This window comes from Pipistrellus kuhlii, unplaced genomic scaffold (assembly GCF_014108245.1).
Source record: "Pipistrellus kuhlii isolate mPipKuh1 unplaced genomic scaffold, mPipKuh1.p scaffold_m20_p_3, whole genome shotgun sequence".
Classification (NCBI taxonomy): domain Eukaryota; kingdom Metazoa; phylum Chordata; class Mammalia; order Chiroptera; family Vespertilionidae; genus Pipistrellus; species Pipistrellus kuhlii.
In genome coordinates this window covers 161,207,906-161,220,669 of record NW_023425529.1, presented here as the reverse complement: position 1 = coordinate 161,220,669, position 12,764 = coordinate 161,207,906, and positions in this window count along the sequence as shown.

Sequence of the window (12,764 nt, the reverse complement as noted above, 5' to 3'; positions counted from 1 at the left end):
GGTGTGTGGCTCAACCAGCGAGGCCACTTCCAACTGCAGAAGCTCCCCTGGAGGGCAGGCAGGCCCTGAACCCTTGCAGAGTCATCTCCCCGTCTGGGCCTCCAGCCATGCAGTCAGTGTCCAGGTCAGCCTGGCTGCACTGGTTTCAGTGGGCAAAGTAGAAACTTCCTACATGGCCAACAGCAAAGATGTTACTTAGTGAATTATTGTACAGTCACAAGACGGAGGATTGACATTAAAACCAAGCTGTGGCAGAATAAAGTGATATGTATAATTTAGAGACAACCTTAAATGGTTAAATAAAAAGACTTCAAAACAGGACTTATGCTAAAATGTATCTACATATATACCTTTTAATATATAGAAATGTAGATATTTACATATTCATTCACTTTATGGCTATGTGGACAGTTGGATTAGAAGATATGTCCCCAAATAATAGGGCTCTCTCTGATTACAGAGCTTATTGGGATTTTTGTTTTCTTCTTTGTATTTTTTGCACTGTATAAATTTAACATGACAAATCACCTTTCTAAATTAAATAAAACTAGAACTAATAAACAGGCTCAGAGGATGAGGACGAGATCAGTGGCGTACGTGGAGAGGCGATCAGGCTGGCGCTGAAGGAAGCCTCCAGTTGACAGGTGCTGGGAACCAGTGGTATGCTGGGATGTTTGTGCATTCATTTCAGGTTGTATTTTCTTAAGCTGTGCTGAAGAACAGGTCATATTTTTTTCATTTATTTGTGTTTTCAGTTTGTCATCTTCCCATTTTTCAAAAACATTACGAACTCTCTGCAAATTGTCCTCTGTAACGACACCAGTTTCAGGATATTTAAAGACATATCTGACCCGGCAGGTGTGTTACAGTGGTTGAGCATAGATCTATGAACCAGGAGGTCATGTCTCAATTCTCAGTCAGGGCACATGCCCACATTGCAGACTACATCCCCAGTGGGTGGTGCAGGAGGCAGCTGATTAATGATTTTCACCATTGGCATTTCTATCCCTCTCTCCCTCTCTGAAATTTTGTGTGTGTTTGTGTGTGTGTGTGTGTGTGTGTGTATAAAAGCCTAAGCAACTAGCTTGCTGGCTGACGAGCCAGTAGCTATGATACTCAATGACCACCAGGAGGCAGACTCTCAACACAGGAGCTGTCAAGCTGCAGTGACTTGGCAGCTGCGGTTCTCAGATGATACACCCTGAACCAGAGAGGAGGGAGCCCTATTCTGGGGTGCATCACCTGAGAACTGCTCTCTCACAATCCCGGACCTTTCAGCAGATGTTGGAGAGGCAGTTTTGGCCACATTCTTGCAGGCCAGGCCAAGGGGCCCCAACAATATATATACATATTCATAAAAAGATATATCTGAAGTCTGGGGAGATTGTTCTGTGAGCTTCTTCGCAAGTCAGTGAGGCCTGAACGTGGCCCATCTGGGCTATGACAGCTTCACTGGGAGCCTTGCACCCTAGCTCTGGGGTCTAAGAACCTGCTGGATCAATGGCCAGATAACTGCGGGCCTGAAGACCTCTAGGGTCACCTGGCAGGTGTGTCCCCTGAAACCTTTGCCTCGTGGTTTCCCAGCTTGCTTGCCTCATCCTTGTTTGGTTGTGGTGGCCTCTGGGGAGGAGGGACAGTTTTTATAATAGTCACAGCACCTGATGCTCACCAGGCACCTCCCACAGTTTACCTTTCCCTGCACAGCTGCCCAAAAAGGTGTTTCTGGGCCTATGTAATTTGAGGAGACCCAGGTTCAGGAGGAAAAGTGGCCTAGGTCACCTGCCCTGGCGAGAGCAGGCCACCAAAGCCTGGTTAGTCCTACACCAGCCATTAGAGGCCAGCCTCAACGGGGCAGTGACCTGCACGGACACCCAGTTGGAGACAACCAGGACCAAGATCCAGCCCAGCTCCCCCCACCATTCCGGCAGGCTGCCTGAAGGAGGTGTCAGGAAGGCACTACCACTCCAGCACACACCTTTGCTGGGGAAGGGGATGGGGTCCAGCACCCTGGGCCGCCCAGCCCAGCCTCTGCCCTGTTCAGAAGCACATCTCCAAGCTCAGTGAAGGGGGTGCGGGCTCTAGAAGGGGAGGAAGAAGAGCAGCGCGAATTACACATGTATCTCCACTCCAGAAATATTCCTCTGCTTTCCAGAAAATTGAGTCAAATGGTATGGAAATTTGGCTAAGTGATTACGGATATTGTTCTGCAGACATGTTGCCAGGTGTCTCTTCAAGAAGAGAAATAAATTTGTATTTCTCTACCTTTATTATGGGCTTCAGATTTTAATAAAAATGCTGCAAGGGAATATCGCATAGCAACTTGCCTGGGCAGATTAATGTTGCTGACAAAAGCTTCAGACTGTCTTGTCTCATGTGAGGTTTCATTGCTAATCTGACCCCGTCATCCTGAGGGACACTGAAGAGACCAATGGCTTGCATTTGTCCCCAGCGGGCGATGCAGGACCCAACAGAACACCTTGCTCCTCCTAGTCTGGAACTTGTATTATTGTTTTTTCTCTTTCTTTCTTTCTTTTTTTAGCTGATGCTTTATTTTTTATTTTTTATTTTATTTATTTATTTATTTGTTTTTATTAAATTATTATCTTTGTACATATACCATTGCCCACCCCCTCACATACAGAGTTTTGTGTCTACTTTATTTTTAATTTTTATTTATTTTGATTGATTTTGTACAGAGAGGAAGGGAGAGAGATAGAGAGTTAGAAACATCAATGAGAGAGAGTCATCGATCAGCTGCCTCTTGCACAACCCCTACTGGGGATATGCCTGCAACCAAGGTACATGCCCTTGACTGGAATCGAACCCGGGACCTTTCAGTCCCCAAGCTGATGCTCTATCCATTGAGCCAAACCAGTTTTGGCTGGAACTTGTATTATTTTTCAACTAAAAAAAACACACAACACAAAATGGAAGGCTCACTTTATAAGTATTTAAAATAAAGAGGGATACAGTCTGTGAGTTAGGACGCAAGTCATACACTGTCATGAGTTGTCCCAAGAGAAAAGACGTGTGTGGGGCAGGGAGCGTTCCATGACTCTTGGAGGGACAGTGGCCATTCTTTGATGTGCTTTCATTTAAAAAAAAATTTTTTTTAAACCCATGACAAATGGTATTTATTATTAGGATGAGCTTTCATTTTTTTGAATAGTTTTGCAAAGTATGGAAATTTAGGTTGATACTTTCATTATTAAACATTGTGTTTTCTCATCTTCTGTCCTTTATTTCAGCTAAGAAGTCAGTGGTTATTTTTATCTTTGTTCTTCTATGTATACTATGGGTGTTTTGTTTGTGTGTGTGTTTCTTTTGCGGGGGTGGGGGTGTTTTCAGATTTACTCTTTATCTCTGATTTTTAACAGTTTGATTGTTGTTCCTTGGAGGGTTTTTTTTTTTTTTTTTTTTTTTTTCTACTTTGGGTTTACAAGCTTCTTGGATTTGTGTTCTCTATTATTTTGTCATTATTTCTTCAGACATTTTTATTATGCTTCAATTTCTTTCCTCTTACTGGAATTCCAGTTACATTACATGTATGTTGAGCTTTTAATATTTAACCAGAAGTCTTAAAATCTCCATTCTCTTTCCCCATTCTATTTTTTTCCCTTACGCTTCTTCTTGGATAGTTTCTATTCACATGTCTTCAAGTTCACTGTTTGCTCTGTTGCTTCCAGTCTGCAAGTAAGCCCCGAAGGACGGTTCTTCTCTGATATCATATTTTTATTTCTAGCATTTCCATTTGGTTCTGTTCATGGATAATATCCTCCTGTTTTTCTAAACATAATTGTCATAGTTAAAGTTTCTCTCTGAAATTCCAGTATCCCATTCATTTTCATGTTTGGTTCTATGGACTGTTTTTTCTCTTGTTGGTGGGATAATATTCTTGCTTTTTTATGTGTCTTGTACATTTTTATTGACTTCCATAGTCATTTTTTCTGTATAAAAGAACATTATAAATTAAATGATAAATTTGTGAAGTTATGGATGTGTAATTTAACTAGATGGGGGAATTCTTTCACAATGCTTATATGTATCAAGTGATCACAATGTATGCTTTAAATATCATACTTTCGTTTGTCAATTATATCTCAATTAAGCTGAAAAAATAAAAATAATTGTAGAAACCGTAGTAAATGATATTCGCACCATGTACAGGGCCTTTTCCTCTCTCAGTCTGTGTTGTGTGGGTTGAGTCAACCTACTCTGTAATTGATTGAGCTGGATTTGGGCTTCATGGTTAATTTAGTTAGATTCAGTCCACAGAGGCTTATTATCTGAGGGCTGAGTCTGAGCTTTCCCCTTCATCAAAGTGGCTGTGGGGTTAATCTCAGTTCTGCTGCCTTATCCTCAGATTTTGTCTTGTTCCTGTACTTGCACCTTCATCTGCCCCTGCACCTGGGGGAGCTGCCGGTCTCTCCCCCGCACCCCACCCCGGTCCACCCCCATAGAAATGCCTCTTTGCTCCCTGCCCTCAGACCACAGCAGGCCCCACATGGCTGCACCTGGGGGCTGAGGATCCCTCAACTCTCCTGCCCTTAAAGAAGGAGCGGGAGTCCTCAGGTTGTTATTGCCTCTGCTGCTACGCTCAGCCTCAGCAGGCCATTGTTCCCCTGTCTGGGGGCAGCCTCTCAGCTTGCTGTGCTGTGCTTTCCTAATCTTCTTTTCATCAAAGATCGCTGGGACGGGGCTGCAGGTTCTCCTTGCGTCCTGGACGCACAGGTGCTATGGACTCTCATACCACCCCCTGCACAGCCTTTACAAGTTGTCTCCTTCCTTATTTTGCCCTCCACCGAGGGCAGCAGCGTGGCACCCCTTGCCTATGATTGTGTTGTTCTCACTTCCAGTGTGGGAGTAGCATTTCTGTGTGGCCTTCCGCAGCCTGATTGGAAGCAGAGGTGTCAATATAGTATTGTAATTTGTGAAATATTTACAAATTTCTCCTTACACTTTGTAAGGAGATGGGAAGTGACTCTGAAACTCTTTTTGTAACACACAGATTTGCCAGCTACCTCAGGGCCAAGCACTTAAAGAGATGCCAAGGTTTTATAAGAGTTAGGCATTCAGTTTTATAAAATGTGTGGATCTTCTCTGTGAGAAGAAATGGCCTTCAATAGTATGCTACTGAGCAGATCTTTTCAACAATATTAAGACAGCCCCTTGCAAGGTAAAAACCTTGCTAATAATTTTTAAATTTATTTTTTTATTCACTAATATTTTGACATTGAGTGAGGAAGCAGCTACCTTTCCAAAGGAATGTGTGTGAAAAAACATTTCAAAAATGAATGTTCAGAAATGTTATTTTATTATTATGCAGTATTGTTGCTAAGAATGATGTGTCATTTATTTTTTTAAAAAGAAGTTTGACTTTAAAACTTAACTTGGAAACATAGTTTTAAAATACTCCATGCAGCCTAGCTGGCATGGCTCAGTTGATGAGTGTCGATCTATGAGCCAGGAAGTCTGCCTTCCCCTCGCCCAGGTCCCCATCAACATCAGAGCAGCGCCATCTGGATGTGCTGCCTCAACTGAGCTTTCACAAATAACATTTTAAATCATCACTCCAGGAGCTAATATATATTTTTTAATAATCTGTAACTATTTTTATTAATTTCCTTTGAAGAAGGAAGGGAAACCCTGCCTTATTTCCAAGGAAGGATATAGCTCCTGCCTTGCCCAAGCTGATGTGTTATCAACCATGTCATTAGCTTGCCTGCTTTGTCTGCATGTCCTTGCTTAATATTTCATGTCACTCTGTGGCCTTTTGTGCCAGGATCCAGGCGGCTCTGAAATATCCATTCATTATGTCCCTGGAAACTCATTGTTGATGTTGTTACTACTCAGCAGTTTATAGATGTTGACATCGGAGACATTGGTTAAGTGACCTGCTTGTACCCAGCCACCTGGCCAAGAAGGGAGGTCAGCACCAAGCCGTGGGGTTGCTGGCTCCTACTCTTTCTTGCTCGCTGCCATGGGCTCATTATTTGGGGCCTCTGTGCTTGTCTTCGACGGCCATGAGCTGGATACTCTGGAAAACATGTTGACTCAGGAGGGCAAACATTGCATTGAGGGGCGAGGCTGGAAGAGAACTGGGTGGGTGCAGGGCTGGACCGGGAGCAGCCTCGTGGAGAGCTCTGGCCAAACCAGCTCATTGGTGAATCTGGCATCAGGAACAAATGACCAGGCTCTGGGCCACAACCTTGCTTGGTCAGTGCCAGGTCATCCTAACAGCTATTTTTTCTGTGACTTTTATGTTGAGGATTGTGGTGGGTGTGACGGTAGCCCCCCAAAAGATATATTTGCAGCAAATCCCTGGAGCCTGCCAGTATTAGCCTATTTGAAAAAAGGTCTCTGGAGATGTCATTAAGTTGAGGTCCTGAGATGGGAAGTTCATTCTGGATTATTAGGGTGCAGCCTGAATCTAGTAGTGTCCTCCTGACAGACCCACAGATGGAGGAGGTGGAGGCCATGTGAACACAGAGGCAGAAATTGTGGTGATGCAGCCACAAGCCAAGGAATGCCTGGGCCACCAGAAGCCGGAAGGGGCAGTAAGGATCATCTCCAAGAGCCTCCAGAGGGAGCGTACCCTGAGACACCTGGATTTCAAATTTCTGATCTCCAGAACAGTGACAGAGTAAATTCTTCCTTTGTGATCATTTATTATGGCAGCCCCAGGACCTTGACATGGATACACACAGTTCTTGTCCATTAAAGGACTGAGTGAATACTGAGAGACAGAAGAAACGGACTCTCCTGAATATCTTCTGTTTGTCTCTCCAGACATGCTGTCCACCCTTGTCCCCCAGCCCTGGCCCAGGAACACTAACCTCAATGAATCTATCACATTAACAGACTCCTGTACCTCCTGCTTCCTACCGAGTGTCTCCCTGTGATGGTTGTTCTTCCACCAAGGCCACATGTGGCTTCACTGGCATCTGGAGCCATCTGGGTCCTGCCCTGGGTCCCTGTCCCTCACTGAAGGGTGCTTCTCCATCCCTGTTGCTTTCCAAGCTGGCCTCTGCTGCCCCTGAAATCTCTCGGGTACCCACATTGGATTCCCACTTTCTATTTCCTGATGCAATCCTGACAGGTTCAACTATCTTGACCGCTCAAGATTCAATGGCACCTAGACTTTTGGACTTAATGTAATTCTAGACTCATTTGCATCTTCTTTTCTTCCTTTCTTTTATTTTAACCACTAGTGGCCCTGTGCACGGATTCGTGCACATTGAAAGGAAAATAATTAGAAGAAATATTTTAATACACAATGGTATTAAAGGCCCAATGCATGAAATTTGTGCATAGGTGGGGTCCCTAAGCCTGGCTGGCAATCAGGGCCTATCTGTAGGACAACCTATGGAGTGGTCGCCCCCTTCCCCCCCCAGCACCTGCCTGACTGGTCTGGTGCTGCCTGCTTGCCGATCCTGCCCCTACCTCCGCCTCCAGTCACCTTCTTCTGCTAGAGGCTACTGGTGGGGCAATTGGGGGCACCTCCTGCATTGAGCGTCTGCCCCTTGGTAGTCAGTGCACATCATCATAGTGACCAGTCATTCCACTGGTCATTCCACTGTTCAGTCAATTTGCATATTAGGCTTTTATTATATAGGATGACTTTAGGTGGTGAATAAAAACTGGCACAGCATTAACTGATGCATGAAATAAGAAGTCTTTGATTGACTTATCCTAATCCTGTGGGAAGGTTGGCATGAGCCGTGGCTGCCCGTTCACTCTGCCTGGCTTCCTTGGTGGTGTTGGAGCTCTCTGGTGATGAGGGTGGTCAGACAATTCTTCAGAACCACGTGAGGCTGCGAGCACCTGTAAAGATGCTAGCGGTGCAGAGCAACTTGCTTTGAAATTCTCCCTGTCTATTTTACTCTTTGAACTCTCCCTGCCTCAGAGGAGAGAGGGGCAGTCCTTGTACTGAAAGGACAGCAAAGCCGCTTCCCTAGTGGCATCTAAATCCCACAGTGCCCAAGCCGGAGGTGTTGGTGCGTGGGGAGTGGGCACTCCAGCCCTCATTGTACACGTCTGTTCATTTGTAGACCACCTGGGCACAGTGTCAAGTAGACTCCAGGTTCTGAGTGGTGTGAGGGGAGCTGCCCACATGCCTGTCCCCAAGAGTGCGTGTGCCCGAGGGTGGAGAGCAGGAAGAGCTGCATAGTTTCCAGTTGTGATTGCAGCACATGACTTCTGTGTCTTTTGGATTTGGTGGCTGCTCTACGCCTGAGCCCCCACACTGACCAATGAGAATAGCCATGTGAGGCATTAGCACCTCTGTTCTTTTCACAGAGCAGGTTGAGGCTTGGGGGTGGTCTAGGGTGGATAGGGCTATGAGGCTAGGGAGGCTCAGGGAAGTGGTGACCTGACAATAGATGCAGCCCCAATGGCCACATTCCTTCTGCTCCTTAAACTCCTAGCTGTACTTTCCCTTTCTTGTCTCCACATCAGTACACCCACCCAGCCATTCCACCAGAGGGCCGCCCATTGTTTCTTCCGTTGGCCAGTCTTCTCCAGAGGCTCCCATATGGGAACAGGGAGAAAAATGGGGCCTAGTCTTCTCTCTGGGCATCTGTGCCATTTTGAGGGGTGCATCAAGCATCTCTGGGGCTCTGTTGGAATAATTGAGCATCCTGTAGTCACTCTTGCATTCCAGACCTTGTGGATCTTTCTGCCTTAGGTGGCTATTCCCCACCTCCCTCCTTCAGTTTGGGTTGCCATATTATGACAGGTCCAGGGCAGGCGTGGTCTGATGACTGCTGGTCTTATTTTTATTTTCACTTCCTCCCGACCTGCACATGCTTTGCTTTCATCCAGGGTGAAATTTAAATAGGATGTTCTTGCTTATTTTTTTGTTAGTTTGTTTGTTTGTTTTTTAATATATTTTATTGATTTTACACAGAGAGGAATTGAGAGGGACAGAGAGTTAGAAACGTCGATGTGAGAGAAACATCGACCAGCTGCCTCTTGTACAGTCCTCTTCCCCCCCCCCCCCTCCCCGGGATGTGCCCACAACCAAGGTACATGCCCTTGATCAGAATCAAACCCGGGACCTTTCAGTCTGCAGGCCAACGCTCTATCCACCGAGCCAAATCGGTCCCGGCAGGATGTTCTTGCTTTTTAAATGCTAAACCCGAAGCCACACAAGCTGATTGGTAAATCAAACTTAGCAAATAAAACAACCATTCTCTTTTATTATTGTCTTTAGTCTTATTACTCATATCTCCCTTCATTAGTGGTTTTTATTGTCTTCTCTTCGGCTCAACAAAGACAACAAAATCTGCCCTGTTAATTTTGTAATTGAGGTCTATGCAAACATATTGCCATCGCCTTGGAAAAATGTTTACTCTCTTTCAGCTGAACATACACAGTACATTTTTAGTTGAATAAGATTCAACTGAAAGGCATAAATCAAGGGTTTAAAAATAGATTGAGAATCACAAACGCTTAGTGTGTCAGTATATTAGTCGAGTATTAAATGGCAGCAAAACACAGATCAGGCTGCCTGGCGTTGCTGATAGAACTCAATTTAACCTCCTTAATGTGTTCCTGTATTTCAGTCATTTCTCATAAAAACCTACAGAGAGGCTCCTGACGGGGAATCTGCATTGGGAGGGATAGAATAGCAAAGGAAATAAGATGGTAAAATAGTTACCCCTTTCTTGAAAAGCTGAAATCTGCTATTATTGTGTTGTTGTTTTTTCATACCTGTGAAAGGAAACAGAAAGTCTTATTTATGTAGTGAGGCTTCAGGCAGAGTTCAAGGATGGAACCTGTTGGACACATCTTGACCAGGACGATGAACCTGTCCATGGAAGCTAAGACACCTGAGGGGAGAGAAAAACAAACAAACAGATGGCTCCCCTAAAACACTGTGATGAGCTCATGCTTACTGAATTATTCCATATCTGGAGACAAGGTAGAAGTCAGTGAAGACAGGATTGGCTAAACATGACTCAGGGCAGTCATGACAATAGGAAGCTTGAAGGGACTTTGGGATGGGTGGCCTTTTCGAGTTACTAGCACAGAATTGCATTTGAGAAAGCCTACCACCTTTAATCAACACATCAACTGTACCTGTTGTTATAACTACAAATGTTCATTTTCAGAATTTCATTTTGCATACAAAGAAACTGAAGCACATAGACATTTAATAACTTAGCCCCCAAATCACAAAACTACCCAAAATTTAAATCCAGGTCTCTATCCTAGGCTTGTTGGGGGTATAAGGATGACTTAGACCTAGTCCCAGATGGGCAGGACTTCAATCTAATAGAATAGATGGCAAGTGTGTGCAATAATTGTAATAAGGAGGAGTGGATGATAACCCCCAAGTGACACAAAGTGAAATAGAGCTTCAGAGGAGTGAGGTTTACTAGGTGCAGGGGAGACTGGGTCAGACTGGGTTTGGAAGGATAGGACTGATGTGGCTGGGAAGAGGGGAGGACATGAGTAGTGGTGAGGGCACATGTGGGGTCTTTTTCAGAGTTCCTAATGCTCTGCCTTACGACTGTTCTATCTTGACTGACAGCAGCAGAGTCCAGAATCATGAATGATAATAGCTCTCATTTGCCAAGCATATTTTCTGTGCTTCAATCACATGCAAATGCTTTAAATTCATGGACTCTTCCAACTTTCCCAACAATCCTATTGCTTGCCCATTTTGCAGGTGAGGAGCACAGGGCTTAGGTGGGGAAATCACCTTGTGTATGGTCACTTGGATCCCAAGGGTTGGGGCAGGGTCTCACAGCCTAATCTATCTGACTCCAAATCCAGGGGCTTTGTCACTGCATAAAACCACTGCCAGTCTCCCTAGACCCCTCAGGGTGAGCTCTACCTGGTGTTTCTGCCACTCTGGTGCAACCTAGTGTCTTGGTGCCTGGAGGGCTGATTGTCCAGGACCGACACAGCCATGTATAAAGAGGTCTCCTCCTTGGCCCCACCCCCAGGGAGGAGGTCGCAGTGGTCTGAGCAGTCTCATTTTCCAGCGGAGGTGAGGGATTGCTGGGGGCGCAGGCTTTCAAGTGGAAGATGCATGTCTGGGATGAGCCTTTGACCACCATTATCCACTATGTGACCAAATCGGAAGGTAGCGGTGACACCTAATAACCTAGCCTAAATTTTCCCAAGGGCCAAGCATGGTGGTGGTTATTCTTGAATGAGCCATGGAGAGGTAGAGTTGGATGGTGCTGGAGGCTCTGGACCCAGGAGTCAAGCTTAGGCTCTGCCTCTGGCCCCATCCTTCCTCAGCCTATGTCTTTGCACCTCCAGACCCCAGTTGATCATGGGGGTGAGCCAGTGAGGCATGGGGCGGTTGATTTTACATGTCATCTCAGCCAGGCCATGGGCCCACATGCTTGGTCAAAAACTCGTTGGGATGTCACTGGAAAGAGATTTTCTCACCTGAGAGTAACACTTAGCTCAATGGGATATGAGTAAAGCAGGTCGCTCTCCATGATGTGGGTGGGCTGCAGCCTTTCATTGAACCCTTAAGGAAGACACCGAATGTCCTGCCTGGGATTCTACCTCCAGATGGGTTTCAGAACTGAATGTTTCACACTCTTCCTGGGTTTCATCAAACTCACCAGCCCCTCCATTGGGTGAGACAATTTCTTAAAAAAAATCTCTCTCTCTCTCTCTCTCTCTCTCTCTCTCTCTCTCTCTCTCACACACACACACACACACACACACACACACACACACACATCCTATTGGTTCTTTTTCTCTGGAGAATCCTGACTAAATCAGTTAATGAGAGTGTGATAGTGTGTGTCCCTCTCAGGGCTACAGAGAAGAATGGGTGATGGCAGGGGGCAATGACAGTGGGTGATGGCAGAAGGTGTTGGTAATAGCTGATGGGAGTGTGTGGGGGAAGTCTGTTGGATGGAATGTGCTAATCTAAATAAAAACCCTTTGGACAGGGCCTGGCACGCAGCTAGTTCTTGATGGTGGCCAGGGGAGGGTCACTTTTCTTGTTAATGAAGACTGTTACCAGTATTTTCTCAAACTTGTTTTTTTTTTTTTTTAATTTTTCACAGTGCCTACATTAATTCTTAGAATCACCCATGAGCTGTGTGCCATTATTTCCTATTTTTAGTTAAAACAAACAAACAAACAAACCAAAAAACCCAAACAAACAAACAAACCAAAACCAAACCTGGAATCAGCCCAGCTGGTTTGGCTCAACGGTTGAGTATAGACCCAGAAACCAAGAGGTCATGGTTTGATTCTGAGCTAAGGCACATACCCTGATTGCGGGCTTGATCTCCAATAGGGGGCATGCAAGAGGCAGCTGATCCATGATGTTCCTCGCTCATCAGTGTTTCTATTTCTCTATCCCTCTCTATTCCAACTCTCTCAAAAAATCAATAAAAACATATTTAAAAAAACAAACAAACAAACAAAAAAAAACAACCACCACTTGATATCAACCCTGGGGATGTGGTGTTGCTAAGGACATGGGGTGGGCCAGGCAGAGTTAGGTTCATCCAGCCGTTCCTCCTGGGCATGTCTGTCCACTGGCCCAACGTGGTGACAGGCTTCCCCGCCGGTACTGCCTGCCGGGCCTCTGCTGTGCGGGGCTGTCAGGCTGCCTTTATGAAGCTCTATTATCAGCGATTGAGCATCAGGCAGGTAAAGTGCGTTCTCAGTTGAAAAACATCATGTGGGATCTTTAGCTGAAAAACATTTTCTAACAAATATTTCTAAAGTCGATTTGGCCATTTAAAAAGTAATGTGTTTCTTCAAGAGTGTTTTGG